A 15686-nucleotide genomic window follows, 5' to 3' on the forward strand; every position below is an offset into this window, starting at 1 on the left:
ATTATTATTGTTGTTTTTTTAATTAATTAATAAATGTTTTTATTTTTTGTCTATCAATGTACACACACACGTTTTCGGTATTATTTATTTTATTTTAATTTTTAATATATTATTATAACACACACATGTTACTGTTTCATTTATTTTAACACAACACAAACACGCTTACTGTTTTATTTTATTAAAATTTTTTATATATTTACAAAAGACGACCATTGACACCTTGCACAAGGTGGGCTAGACGCAAAAGGTCATTGCTAAAGAGGCTGGCTGTTCAGAGCTCTGTGTCCAAGCACATTAATAGAGAGGCGAAGGGAAGGAAAAGATGTAGTAGAAAAAAGTGTACAAGCAATAGGGATAACTGCACCCTGGAGAGGATTGTGAAACAAAACCCATTCAAAAATGTGGGGGAGATTCACAAAGAGTGGACTGCAGCTGGAGTCAGTGCTTCAAGAACCACCACGCACAGACGTATGCAAGACTTGGGTTTCGACTGTCGCATTCCTTGTGTCAAGCCACTCTTGAACAAGACACAGCGTCAGAAGCGGACTGGACTGCTGCTGAGTGGTCCAAAGTTATGTTCTCTGATGAAAGTAAATTTTCCTCTAGAAATCAAGGTTCCAGAGTCTGGAGGAAGAGAGGAGAGGCACAGAATCCACGTTGCTTGAAGTCCAGTGTAAAGTTTCCACAGTCAGTGATGGTTTGGGGTGCCATGTCATCTGCTGGTGTTGGTCCACTGTGTTTTCTGAGGTTCCAAGGTCAACGCAGCCGTCTACCAGGAAGTTTTAGAGTACTTCCTGCTTCCGGCTGCTAACCAACTTTATGGAGATGCAGATTTCATTTTCCAACAGGACTTGGCACCTGCACACAGTGCCAAAGCTACCAGTACCTGGTTTAAGGACCATGGTATCCCTGTTCTTAGTTGGCCAGCAAACTCGCCTGACCTTAACCCTATAGAAAATCTATGTGGTATTGTGAAGAGGAAGATGCGATATGCCAGACCCAACAATGCAGAAGAGCTGAAGGCCACTATCAGAGCAACATGGGCTCTCATAACACCTGAGCAGTGCCACAGACTGATCGACTCCATGCCACGCCGCATTGCTGCAGTAATTCAGGCAAAAGGAGCCCCAACTAAGTATTGAGTGCGGGACATGCTCATACTTTTCATGTTCATACTTTTCAGATGGCCAACATTTCTAAAAATCCTTTTTTTGTATCGGTCTTCAGTAATCTTCTGATTTTCGGAGATACTGATTTTGGGATTTTCATTAGTTGTCAGTTTTAATCATCACAATTAAATGAAATAAACATTTGAAATATATTAGTCTGTGTAATGAATGAATATAATATAGCATGGATAATATAGCATTGTGGCATATCTTTCTCCACTACTTCACTAAATTTAGCCAGTGTAGGGTTGGGAGGCCCAGGAGGCATAAAAAGATTTTTCTTAAACTTATTCAGAGGGTCCGTTGTTTCTTCCTTTCCTTCTTACCTTTTATTGTGAAAAAAATGTTTTAAATGCAATTTTCTAAAAAATTTATAAGAATGAACTTTCAATTTAAATGCATTAACTTTGTTAGTAGGGACAAATGAAAGTCCACGGCTCAAAACATTTGAGACATTTGAGGGGGGGTTAGGATATGGTCGGAGATGTTAATTACTGATAGTTCTTGCTCCACGTTGTCATCGCCCTAATGGGGTTGCAAGCTCCTTCTTCTCCTTTGTCCCCTCCTCGTTTTTTTCTTCTTTGATGCCGTTCTTTGTCCTTTAAAAAATCCTCATCTGTCGAGGACACACTGGTTAGTCCATGGTCACTCATCTCCTCCTCACTGGTGAGAAGCAGCCCCCGGCGGTGTTTGGGCTGACTGCGGTCAGGGCGCCGTCCAGTATGTCTCGATCCCCGTCCGTGCTGTGTGTTGAATCTCACGGTCTCTGTCCAGTTGTACACTGTTCCTCTTCTGTAATCTTCTGCGTCTCGTTCATATTTCCTTATCTTCCTCAAAAGCAGTCAATTCTGTTTTCAAGTCGTTTTGCATCTGTGTCAGGCTGTTGCCATCCATCCCATCCTGTAAACTAGTGATCAGCTTTTGTAATTCAGTTTTTACTTTCAAAGACTCTTTCTTCGTTTGTTCAATAAAATACATATATATGCTTAGCATTTGGGCCCCTACAAGCTTCAGATAGCTTAAAAAAAGTTGTCCCTTTTTACAAATCTGCATTATTTCTAATGATTGTACTTGTATTCTAATGTTTTGTGAATAAACTAAACTGGATTGAACTAAACTGAACTGAGCATCGTGCAGCGGCAAAGACTAAAACACTAAAACTAACTAACTAAAACTAAGCATTTTCAAAAAATAAAATAGCAAATTCACGTTAAACTATTAAAACTAAACTGAAATTGAATACAAAAAGTAGTAAGTAACACGTTATCTTCTGTGACTATCTACTCTTTGTGTGGAGCAGCCGCCTAAGCCCCACCTCCAACACAGAGTGCAGATGTATGGCGTTAAATTTATATCTTAACTTGTGAGCGTGTAAAACATGCTCACAAGCAAATTATGTCATTTCAAAATTAACCTTCCCGCTGGCACGATAAAGTACTACACAGCACAAATTCAACAACCGACAGTTGTACAGGTAGCTGCGAGTGAGCACCAGGCATGCTCTCATAGGTTAACTCTGCTTGCACAGGAAGCCTGCTCGCGCACAGTGGGCTTCTGCTCGCAGAGTGGTGTTTAGCTTGCGCAGTGGATTTCTGCTCGCTCAAGTCTACATGACTTTGGACAATTTGGGAGCGGAAACCGAGGGCACTAATCCTCTTATGATTGGTCACTTCCAATGTGATCACAACCAGAGCCTTTAAATAAGAGAGTTACAACACAATATCCACACAGAGGTACAGACAGTAAAGGTGATGTTGCTATAGACTGAATGAAAAATGGTACAGATAGTAGTGTTAACAGTAATAACAATAGGACGAGTAACAATAATTGTAGCAGAGGGTGTCGAGCAGGAACACGGGGGCAGCAGGTGACTCGCAACCACAGATCCAGACTCCACAGCTCCAGAGCCAGAAACACCTTTAGGAAGTGATAGGAGGAGAGAGGAGAGGGGCGAGAAAGCACAAGACTACCGGAAAGGGGAGAAGTTGTGTTAGTAACATGCAATAATGGGATGAGGTTGCATACAGAGGGAGAGAAAGAAGAGGAGAGAGGAGCACAGTGCACCATGGGAAATCCCCTGGCAGTCTAGGCCTATAGCACCATAACTAAGGGATGGTTCAGAACTCACCAGCCCTAACTATAAGCTTTATCAAAGAGGGAAGTCTTAAGCCTACTCTTAAATGTGTACATGATGTCTGCCTCCTGAACCCAAACTGGAACCTGGGGCCTGTTCTTCGTACGTTGCTTAAAACATCCGAGATCAAATGATCCAAGATAATATCATCGGCCTAATCATGATCTGGCTAACTGGGTTCTTCGAACACACCTGCCGGTTTGATTAGTACAGCTGGAGATAATTGTGCGTTCATGCGCTGGTTTAAAAGGGGATATGTATCGATAGTAGAAACATTGATCAGCAACGCTGCTATTGGCTGTTCACCATGGCCAAAGAGCGCGCTCAGTTTTTCTCCGCAGCAGAGCAAGTGTTATTGTTAGAAGGATATACAGAATTTGAAGACTTAATAAAAACGCCAGGGAACACCTCAAAGTGTGCAAAAGCCAGGAGAGAGGGCTGGCAAAAAGTTGCAGACAAATTAAATGCGTAAGTGCTCCATGTTATGGTTCTATCACTTATTACAGTATATATTCTTGTATTTTAATAATTTCATAATTGCTTAATGTCAGAGCCACCTCAGGACCCACTAGAACATGGGAACAGGTAAAAGTGAAATACAAGAATATTCTTTAAAATGGTAATCTTTTCTACTTCTACTATTTAGTCTCTTTTACCAAAATAAATGTTAAATTGTGTTTGTCTGTTTATAACAGCAACCAAGAAAAAGGCAGAGCAGAAAAAAACAGGTGGTGGTCCTGCACCCCCACATTATACCCCGGCAGAAGAGCTGGCCCTTGGTTTAAATGTGAACCGACCCATTGTGGAGGGCATCCCTGGGGGCAGCTCTTCCTTAGACCAAAAGCCAGGGACCAGTAGCAACACCTTTATTACTGGTAATTGAGTTTTAAATGATCTTGCTACACTGTAAATAATTTGTTGCTGTATTAAATTAAGTATGCCTATAATCCAAATGGCTGGTACAGTCATTTCAACTGATAAATATTGAGTAGTGATGAATTGCTTTGACTTGTGAAGGTGAAAACTGCATAACTTAATGTAAAAATATTTTACAATATGTTATTGATCACATTTTTTAGTGTAGTTCATTGTAATGCCATTGTGTTCTCTTCTTTTGTGCAGTTTTACATAATACAACAACACTTTTACCTGTTCCCAAGCAAGTGGTGGCTGAAGCATGTGCAGTAAGTGAACTTTTTCTAACTTTACATCAAAAGGAAAGAGAGTGCAACATTTTGTGATACCCATTAGCTTCTTTTGCACAGGACAGTGAAGAAACCCTCTCAGATGACTGTCCTTTGGAGGAAGTACTTGTAAGTGCATAAATAACTGCTTAATTTATAGTTGTGTACATATAATTTCTGACTGCAATATGAGTTGCAGGAGGAAAGGCCAGACAGGCCTACAGCACAAAATGATACAGAGGTGGGCAGTGTAGTATATTTCCTTTTTATTTCTGTTGCATGAGGCTTGGGTTGAGTTTTTTTTTTTTTTGGTAATTCTTTTTATCCAAAAATGGCACAGGGTGATATCCGTACCCTATATAAACGGAATCTACAACAGAAAATTTAGTATTTTGACCTGAAAAAACAAAAATTAAGGGTAGAAATAGAACTTGACACCTTAAAGAAGAAAAAACTGGCACTAGAGATTGAGTTGCTTCAAAAGGAACTTCAGAGTAAGTGCTAATACACTATTTCACACAGAGTACTATTGCTGACCTTGGATAACAATATATCTTATTGCAGGCAAAAGATGACCATCACTGGCTTTTCTTGACAAAGAATAATTGAAATAAAAATCAAGGAACTAAGCAGGTTGTCTTGTCCTTCATTTAATGAATGTTTTTGTTTGTAAAAAAATCAAAAATGGTTCCACAATTCTGTCCCGTGCAGCTCTGCCACTAGGTTGGTCCAAGTGCACGGGCTGGAGGTCATCTACAGGCTGCACCTCCACCACAGGGGTCCTCTCATTTCTGATGGTGGCAATGTTGTGGAGAATGGCACATGCAACGAAAATGTCACAGGCCCTGTTAGGTGCAACCCTCAGACCCTTCAGACACTGAAATCTTTCCTTTAGTTGCCCAAAGGTCATTTCAATGCGTGCCCTTGTCCTGGCTAGAGCTGCATTGTAACGGGTTTGGGTCAGGGAATGGCATCAGAAAATACTGCCTGCAGGCATAGCACCGGTCACCAAGCAGGATCCCGTCGTAAGCACCTGGAAAAATGCAGTTTTGTTAGGCTCAGAATAAATGTATGTCATACAGTGAGCTTGATATAAAAATTTCTTACCATGTTCAAATAATGTGCATAAATGTGACTCTCTGAAAATCCTGGAGTCATGCACGGAACCAGGCCATTTTGTTTCCATATTTGTGATGTATGACATTGAGTCACACACTATCTAAGATATTTTTAATCAGTCAACTGCATACTTTGATTACATTTTTTTATTATTTGATATATTGCTAATCTGGAATATTGAGAATCGTAATAGTAATTTACCTGCACATTTACACTGTGAAATCCCTTTCGGTTCACAAAATCCCCTTCATTGGGGCCTGGTGGGGCCTTGATGGGGACGTGTGGCACCAATCACGTTAGGGAAGCCTGAGGAAGAAACACTGTAAGTCCTACTTTTTGGCATGATCATGGTTGCATGATCTTCATTAACAATTGTAATGTTCCTGCAATGGCAAAAAAATTCTGCTTCACAACCTGTGGTCTGAAGTGTCTTAGAAATACCACAAAAACTCCTTGAGTGCCAGATACACTTTGCGAATGGCACGACAGACAGCACTTTTCCCCAAGTTTTCTGCATCTCCAATAATGTAAAGGAACGTGCCACTCGCAAAGAATCTCAGGGCAATGCACACAGTTTGTGCCGTTGTTAAAGCCCGACTCCGACGAGTCGAACTTTTAACGTGTGGTTCCAACAAATTAATGATGTATCTGACACCCTCACAAGAAAAACGATATCTCTCAATAAGTATATTATCGCGCTGCGCTAAAGGATCCTGTCTATCTCACAATACGCGATTCATTCGAAAAGCTCTTCGAATTATTCTGCCACCTTCAACAACAGGTTCTTCTCGTAAAAATGGACAAGACATGTCTGCCAAAGACTTCCCGTATCACCTCCACTTATAAAGCCGGGATCTAATCCTGTTAACATAAAATAATCCTGCTCGCGAGCAGGTTCAAGCTTACGCACCTGTTGCTATAACAGCAAGTCCAGGATGAGCGTCGAAGAACCAAACAATCCAAGATCATGCCAAATCGCCAACAATCAAATCCAGCTAAGTGAGTTAGCGACGTACGAAGAACGGGCCCCTGGTTCCACAGGAGAGGTGCTTGATAGCTGAACGCTCTGGCTCTACTTTTGGAGACTCTAGGAACCACAAGTAACCCTGCATTCTGGGAGCGCAGTGCTCTGGTGGGGTAGTAAGGTACTATGAGCTCTTTAAGATAAGATGGTGCCTGACCATTAAGTCCTTTGTAGGTGAGAAGAATGATTTTAAATTCTATTCTGGATTTTACTGGAAGCCAATGCAGAGAAGCTAAGACAGGAGAAATATGATCTCTTTTCCTGGTTCCTGTCAGAACACGTGCTGAAGAGTCTTAATGGACTTTTTCGAGCAGCCTGATTATAAGCAATTGCAGTAATCAAGCCTAGAAGTAACAAATGCATGGACTAGTTTTTCTGCATCATTTTTAGGCAGGATGTTCCTGTTTTTTGCAATATTACCAAGGTGAAAAAAGGCGGTCCTTGAAATTTGCTTAATGTGAGATTTAAACTAAGATTTCTCACAGTGGTGCTGGAGGCCAGGGCAATGCCATCAAGGCAAGGCAAGGCCTTATTTGTATAGCACATTTGAACAACAAGGTAATTCAAAGTGCTTTACATAAAACATAAAAGCAACAGGGAAATATAAAACAGTTTAAAAGCAACATAAATACACATTAAAACAGGGTAAAACGGGACAGTAAAAGGTACAGTTAGAGTTAAATGGAAAATAAAAACAAGCTGAGGGGTTGAGCAAATAATTGAGTTACAATTATTTTGAAAAGAGAATAAACCGAGAAGTACACTTAATCTACTCTCTCTAGCTAGTCAAGAAAAACTATATCTTTAGATAATGCGTCACAGAGGTGCGTGGGGCCCAGAACAATAATGAGATTATTATTTTGGCGCTGCCCCTTCCGTACGGGTGTGCGGCGTCTGCCACACGGGCTACATCATGCCCGGAGTGTGCCGGCCGAGCACTTACTCCCGGCAGCAATGCTGTCGGGTATTTCACTGCCAACTCACTCCTTGGATGAAGCCCTCAGCCTGCTGTTGCCGGAAGAGCCAGAGTCGTACAGCTCCTCCTCTTCCATTCACAGGTCTCCCAGCGGCTCCCCATTCTCCCTGCCCCCAGCGATCGCCGACCTCGAGGTGGGGGACTCCGACCCCGAGGTAGACTTCTCCGGCGAGGTTTCCGTTCCGCTGTCGGCCTCCACTTCCCTGCCTTCAATCAGCGGCCTCATCAGAGAGCTTCCTGTCATCATCCAGAGGGCGGCTGCCCACTGTCAGCTGTCTGTTCCCTCGGGCCAAGAGCTCTCTCCTCCAGATGAGAGGGCCGATGTTCTCGCTCTCAGCCAGCCGGCTAGGCAGGACCCGGTCTGGCCGCGCTTCCCTCCCATCCGGTGGTACCAGGAAGGTGCTGCCTCAGACCCGAAGACTCTGCAGGCTCCTGTTTCCACCTACATTCCCATCACCAAGGTGGCTTCTCGGACCAAGGTTTCAGCAGATTCTATGAGTATTGGCGCAGCCGTCTAAACAGTGTGCCTCACTGGGCCTTGGTTCTCAGTGCTGAAGAAAAGGCACTATGGGAGCCGATGGCTGGGTCTCACCGTTGTGCGTGTACATATACAAGGTGTGGATGTAGGAGAGGCCCACGCTGTGGGGGTAGGGGTAAACCCAATAGCCTTAGAGGGCTGCGCCTATACTCAGAGAATCTGGAGTTACAATACGTAACTATCGTTTACCTGCCATTTTTAGGTGGTGAGGCTTAAAACTGCTTGGTACTGTGCCATGAATGTAAAATCATTTTGGAGAGCATCAGAACTAATCACGTGAATTTTCCCAGATCTAATGGATATAACTCAAACCTAGTAGACTTATTTAGCAACTTTAGCTTTTGGAGTGTAGTTTATTCAAAATCTGCTCTACTTTTTCCCCCCACACAAAAATACCATCTTAATTTTTTACATTATAACGCCATGTTTTAATCCCCATGGACAGTATTTTTATTATTATTTGTAAATGTACTTGCTTTGCACCAGCCTCAACTTGTCCCTGCACTCACTCACACTCACATCTTACCTCTGGTCTCTCAGTGTAAACGCACCGGCTTTCCCGTCTCTCTCTATCTCTGTCTCCCTGTTTGCTCCCCTGTTTCTCCATCAGCAGTAGGTTATGTTGTATAAAGTTGCCGAAAAGACACAGAACTCGTATTTTTTCCTGGATATTTCCACCTGTGATCCTTTTTCACGGCAGCAGGTGCACCACATGCAAAATTGTTAATTATGTAGCGTATCAATGTCATCGTCCATCCCGGTGTTTTATTGTTGACATTGTCCAATGCCAATGTTGACATCACTCAACCCTAATTTGAATACATTTATTTACTCTGCAATTAATTTTGTGATTGCATTTCTTTTGTATGTTTCTTTTTTTGATGTTGTGATATAAGTCTTAAAAAGTCTTTTGTTTATTTATTTGACTAGGTGAAACCTGCAGAAACCCTGCTAAGAAAAAAGGCTTGCCACCTTCAGCTAAACCTCTCTAAGACTGAACTCTTGGTCATTCCAGCCAAGCAATCTATCCACCATAACATCAAACTACAAACTGGCTCGTCAACCATCACTCCAACCAGGGTGGTGAGAAACGTGGGTGTCATGATTGATGACCAGCTGTCCTTTAAAGACCATGTTGCTGCTGTGTCTTGGTCGTGCCACTTTGCTCTATACAACATCAGAAAAATCAGGTCCTACCTCACTCAATATGCCACTCAGCTTCTGGTACAGGCCATGGTTACCTCTCGCCTCGACTATTGCAATGCCCTCCTAGTGGGTCTTACAGCTTGGAGGCTCAGAACGCAGCAAGCACGCCTGGTTTTTAATCAGCCCAAAAGGACGCATGTCACTCCATTGCTGTGTTACCTCCATTGGCTACCCATGGCCTCCAGAATCAGATTCAAGTCACTAATTCTTGCATACAGAGTGACTACTGGTCTGCACCCATCTACCTAAACTCCATAATACAAGTTTAAGTTCCTTCTCGGCCACTACGGTGCTACAACAAACTCTGCCATCCCTTCACACAAAGCAATCCCAGTCCTGTCTGTTGGCATCTGTGACATCACGATGGTGGAACAAGCTACCACATGCCATCAGAGCAGGGGCATCCCTCTCTAACTTCAAGAAGCTCTTGAAAACTCATCTCTTCTGAGAACACTTCCTCTTTTAACACCTCTAACTCCTAACATCTAAAATGCACTTCCTGTGCTCTTCTTCTTCTATCCCCTACAATTATCTTGTATTGATTGCACTTTTTGTTAACTCTAACTTCTTTCCCTAGGTATTTATCCCATTGATGCAATATGTGCCATTTGCGCTTACTAGTATTTATTGCTGCTTTCATTAATATGTATTGTCGGGTGTAGATCTAGTGCTGTATTTGATGCTCTGTTGATGATTGTATGTTGTTCCTCAAATGTAAGTTGCTTTGGATAAAAGCGTCTGCCAAATCAGTAAATGTAAATTTCTTGTGAAAGATCTTTGAACATTAGGTTACTTTGAACTTAACATCCACTACTAGTGAAACGACAATATGTTACTATTACTATTACTATTAGCTAGATAGCCATTGACATTTTCTATTCTAGCTAGCTAACGTTAGCTAAGTCAACAAAATGAAACTTGAACTAGAAAAGTATATACTTGATCAACTGAGTGATGTGCACTTGGAAATGATTGAAAAGTGCTTTTGAGTTTCTTTATCCAGTTAGTGTGGCTGGTTCCAGTCATTCTAGATTTATGGATAAAATGGTCATATAGATGCAACATGAAGAAAACTAGCTCCCAAAAACAAGATATATATTAAATAAAATGATTTCAAGAGATACAGTAACGTAACACTCAGCCATGCATGAAATACAGTCACATAGGAAAGCAATACGTCATTTTTGACCCATGTTGTGCATTAGAGGGTGTGAGGGACCAAGCAGTAATAGCAAAAGGAGTCACAAGGGAAGTTCAAAAGTAAGTAAGTCATTATAACAAAATAAAGAAAGTTTTGGGCCTGTAAAAGAGGTCAAATAAACAGACGGTAACTAAAGCTCTGAACATAAAAGACTCAAAAATACAACTGACCTACTACAAAAGGAACAAAGGGGACTTATATATTGGCTGATCAGACCAATTTTGACACAGGGGGAGACTAACAATAACACTGCTACATAAACTACAAATAACAGCAAAACCTTGTATAATGTGTATGAAAAAAGTATATAAAATAATCCTCAGAAAAAAACAGCATAAACTAAGGAAAAATATAAGTGCATGAGGTTACCGCTCTTAAACTGGTTGTGTGGCCATGGCTGTGGCCATCACAGAAGGGTAGTAACAATTTGTGATCAAAAACAAGTTAATTGAGGATAACCTGGAATACTGAATAATGAAATGAATTTATTGCCAAGATATAGAAACTGCCAAGAAAAAAAAACTCACTTTTGACCCATGTTGTGCATCAAAGGGTTAACACTTGGTGTAACTGATATAAAGGCTGACTTCATGTCATGTCCTCAAGCTTTGTGTCCAAATTGTCGTTAAAACAATTTAAAGACCAATGCAAACTCTCCATGATCTACAAAAGCAATAATTTTAGCCAAATAGTTGTAAATTAAATTGTATGTGTTCCCAGTTTAACTCAAAAGATAGAGGACAGGCCAGATAGTTTGCCTAATGAGAAATTATATGGTCAGAGTTACAATTTATCACAGACATTTTTGTGAAATCCACATACACACACGCACAACCACACTCTGTACATCAATTATTGTCCCTGTTTAGCTCTTTGTGGTGTGTTCCCTGTTTCTCTCTCTCCAGTCAAAATGGGCACAAACTGCACGCAGGGGAGGGAGGTTTTGCCCTTTACCCCATCATTAACCTTTGTCTCTCTTCCCCAGACACAATGACATGCACCAGTGAATATCGACCACATGGCTAAGCAGACTGGGAGGGTAGTAGTGTGGGCATGTGTGTGTGCCCATGGTGGTTATCTGTAAATCATGTCCTTTGTCTCTAGAAACAGTCCCTGGGTCAATGATCAGGGTCACAGACACTGTCCTGCTTCAGTATCCTGGAAATACTGACTGTTCAACTCCACAATGAAACTCAAACAAAGCATGGGGGAAACAGGAAAGAATGGTTTTTACCAGTATTATTGTCAGCAGTATGAACTTTGATTGTATTGATTTAGCTCTCATCCAGTGAGTCAGATGTTTTTATCATCTCCCCCATTACAGCTGTTGTACAGGACAAATTAAATAGAAATGTTGGCATTTTCCATGAGATATAGCTCACTCACTGGTCACTTTATTAGGTACACCTTGCAAGTACCGGTTGGAACCCCTTTTTGCTTTCAGAACTGCCTTAATTCTTTGGTGCATACTTTCAACATGGTGAAAGCTCCATATTGACATGATAGCATCACGCAGTTGCTGCAGATTGGTTGGCAGCACATCCATGATGCAAATCTCCCATTCTACCACATCCCCAATGTGCTGTATTGGATTGAGATCTTGTGTGGAGGCCATTGGATTACAGTGAACTCATTGTCATGTTTAAGAAACCAGTTTGAGATGATTTGACATGATCAACAGAAAAATATCACCCACACCATTACACCACTACCACCAGCCTGAACAGTTGATACAAGTCAGGATGGATCCATGCTTTCATGTTGTTTATGCCAAGTTCTGACCCTGCCCTCTGAATGTCGCATTCTGCATACCTTGGTTGTAACGAGTTGTTATTTGAGTTACTGTTGCCTTGTCATCTTGAACCAGTCTGCCCATTCTCCTCTGACATCAACAAGGCATTTTCATCCACACACCTGCCACTATTTTCTCTTTTTTGGACCATTCTCTGTTAACCCTCGAGATGGTTGTACGTGAAAATCCCAGTTGATCAGCATAAGGCTGTGTGATATGAAAAAAATTTCATATCCGGATATAGGTCATTTTGTATCCCAATAATGATATATATCCCGATATACAACATTTATTGTAAATTCAGTGAAATATGGCATTTCCAACTGTAACTCGGGATATTTCTTTGCATTATAAAGGTGGGGTATGCAATTCTGCAGAAATCCAACACCATGACGAATACCACAATAGAGTGAACAACGACATGGCAAGTAATGCCACTTATGTTAGCTAGGTCATGGGCTAGCAAACTGACGCTACTTGCTTCTGCAAAGCTAACATGAGAGGACGAGACGGTCCAGAGCAGCACAGTAGCTCCCGACAGCGAAACTCGCAATTCTCCCGCCACTACAGCTAACATCACAACAACAGCTCTGTCTTGCGCACTATAAAGTTAGCTGTATGTCCATGGGCAAGTCATTTAACGTTACCTGAGTAACACACACATCATGGCTGCCACTACTCGATAGTGTTGTGTGGCTCATCCATTATTTTTAAGGCAAATTTCTTCCCTGCAACACCGGCCCATGTGGAAGAACAGACAGCGGTGAAGTTAGTTTCAAGTTGGATATTAGTTTTATGTTGGACATTCGATAGATGCCGAATTCCAATTTAAAACTAACTTCACCGTGGTGCAAAGCGCCGTTTCCTCATCAAAATATTGTGGTAAAATGTGGAAATTGCGACACAACGGTATAAATGATAGAGTAAAATTGTAAACAATAGACGTTTTTCTATTGTCAAAGGATAGATATCGTCATATCGGTGACCAAGATGGCGCTGCGGAGGATGGCAGCCTATGGATTCCGCTCCGTAGTGCTTTTGGTTATTAACTCTGTTTTCTGCCGTCCCTCTCTGGTAAGTTTTACTAGAGAAGAGCTCTTAAACATTGGACTTTCAACTTCTCACACTATTCCACCGCTCCTGATCGAACCTGGAACTTTCCTGGAGTTGTTAGTTGGAGGACTCTGTTTGCGATCCTCCGGGGTCGCCGAAGGGGAACGCGTGCAGGCGCACTGGTACAACTGAGAAAGCGGAGTTTTCGCACCGCGCTCCCTTCTATCCACCTGGCGAATGTCTGCTCTCTGGCCAACAAAATGGATGAACTGCTGCTCCTCAACAAAACTAACTCAGACTTCTGCAGATCTGCCGCCCTCTGTTTTACCGAGTCCTGGCGCACTGAGCACATCCCGGACAGCGCACTTCACTTACCGGGATTTAATCTCATCCGTGCAGATTGCGTAACAAAGCTTACTGGAAAAACAAGGAGAGGCGGACTCTGTCTCTACATAAACGAAGGTTGGTGTACAGATGTCATAGTGTTCAAGAAATCATGCAGCCCTCACTTAGAGACATTATTCATAAACTGTAAACCCTTTTATTCACCACGGGAGTTTTCCTTGTTTGTCCTGGTTGCTATTTACATTCCACCTGAGGCCTGTGTTAGTGAGGTGTTACTACACCTGGCCGACCACATAACTAACGTGGAGAAAAAACATCCCTGCTCATTGTTCTCGGGGACTTCAACAGAGCAAACCTCAGCCATGAACTTCCAAAGTACAGACAGCATGTTAAGTGTCCCACCAGGTACACTAACACACTGGGCCACTGCTATACAACATTAAAGGACACCTGTCGCTCTGTTCCCCGTGCAGACCTGGGACTCTCTGATCACTGCCTGGTTCATCTTATCCTGACTTACCGGCAGCGACTGAAATCTACTAAACCTGTTGTAAAGAGTGTGAAAAGATGGATTTACAGGCCTGTTTTGACTGCACTGACTGGAGTGTTTTTGAGGCTGCAGCCACTGACTTGAACGAACTGACACCTACATCAGTTTTTGCAAGGACATGTGTGTGCAGACTAAAACCTTCTGCACATACAACAACTAAAAACCCTGGTTCACAGCAAAACTCAGGCAGCTTTGTCAGACCAATGAGGAGCCTTCAGAAGCGGGAACAGAGTCCTGTACAACCAGGCCAGGAACACACTGACTAAAGAGATCAAAGCAGGAAGAGGTGCTATGCTGAAAAGCTAGGAAACAGCTTCACAGCCAGCGACCCTGCTTAAGTGTGGAGAGGCCTGTGGACACTTACTAACTACAGGAGACCATGCCCCAGCTCTGCTGGTACTCGACGACTGGCTGACGAGCTGAATGGTTTCTATTGTAGGTTTAAGAAGCCCACAGTCACACCTCTCCCCCGCTCCAAACAATCACTTTCCCCCACCCCCACACTATGAGGTCAGAACAACCTGGAGCTTAACACACTCAAAACTGTGGAGATGACCGTTGACTTCAGAGGTGGTCACTCTAATGACCAGCTGACTCTGACTAACTGGACAGAACAATTCCTGTGCAATAACCCAGTAATCTCTGCCTCTATTCAGCCACCTGTTTACTGGCTACCACTTATCATTTATTCATCATTCTCTATTTCAGAGCTGTTCATACTGTTCATATTGTATATACTGTATACCATTTCCACCTACCTCACGTACATAACTCCGCACATAATGTCACAGCCCGGCTCATGGACTGGACAAAAACGGGAGACACACGGGTAAACTCGGGTAAACTAAATAACAAAGTGATTTAGTTTACCCATGTAAGAAAATAAGCAAAACCAATGAGTAGGAAGAATCTGTAGTCAGCAGTGTAGGGAGTGGATGAGTGAAAATGTGCTGCATGGATGTTGTGCTGTAAAAACAAGACAGGAAACCAAACAAACAAAGGAAGCTGTGAGAGGAGGAGGTCCAACCAAAGACTGACTGCTGCTCTGGCTTATATGCATAGGGCACACCAGGCCCAGCTGCTGGTGCAGTAGTGCACAACTTTGCCCACAAACCCGTGTGCATAGCAAGGCTTCACAATAGCATGTGTAAGCAGTGTTTTATTTTGGTCTTGTGGAGGAATCTTGCGACGTTCAGACTTGTACCAGTGTTTCAATTTCTTGTGAGGTTTATGGAACTCAGATGTTCGTGCTGCTCTGGTTGTAGACCACTCACCACCAGTAGCTGTGGATACCATGGGGTAAGACTGAACACATCCAGATGGTTCTGAAAGAGAGGCTGAGTTTACAAACACAGGTGAAGGAACATCAGCCCAAATGTGACTACCAGCCAG

At 42.4% G+C, this 15686-nt stretch overlaps 1 pseudogene; it reads right to left on the reverse strand.

The window, feature by feature from the left end:
• Window positions 1-4814: 4814 nt before the first annotated feature.
• Window positions 4815-6418, reverse strand: LOC123959150 (annotated as a pseudogene).
• Window positions 6419-15686: the final 9268 nt, after the last annotated feature.

Source organism: Micropterus dolomieu, linkage group LG20, assembly GCF_021292245.1.
Source record: "Micropterus dolomieu isolate WLL.071019.BEF.003 ecotype Adirondacks linkage group LG20, ASM2129224v1, whole genome shotgun sequence".
In the NCBI taxonomy this organism is placed as follows: Eukaryota; Metazoa; Chordata; class Actinopteri; order Centrarchiformes; family Centrarchidae; genus Micropterus; species Micropterus dolomieu.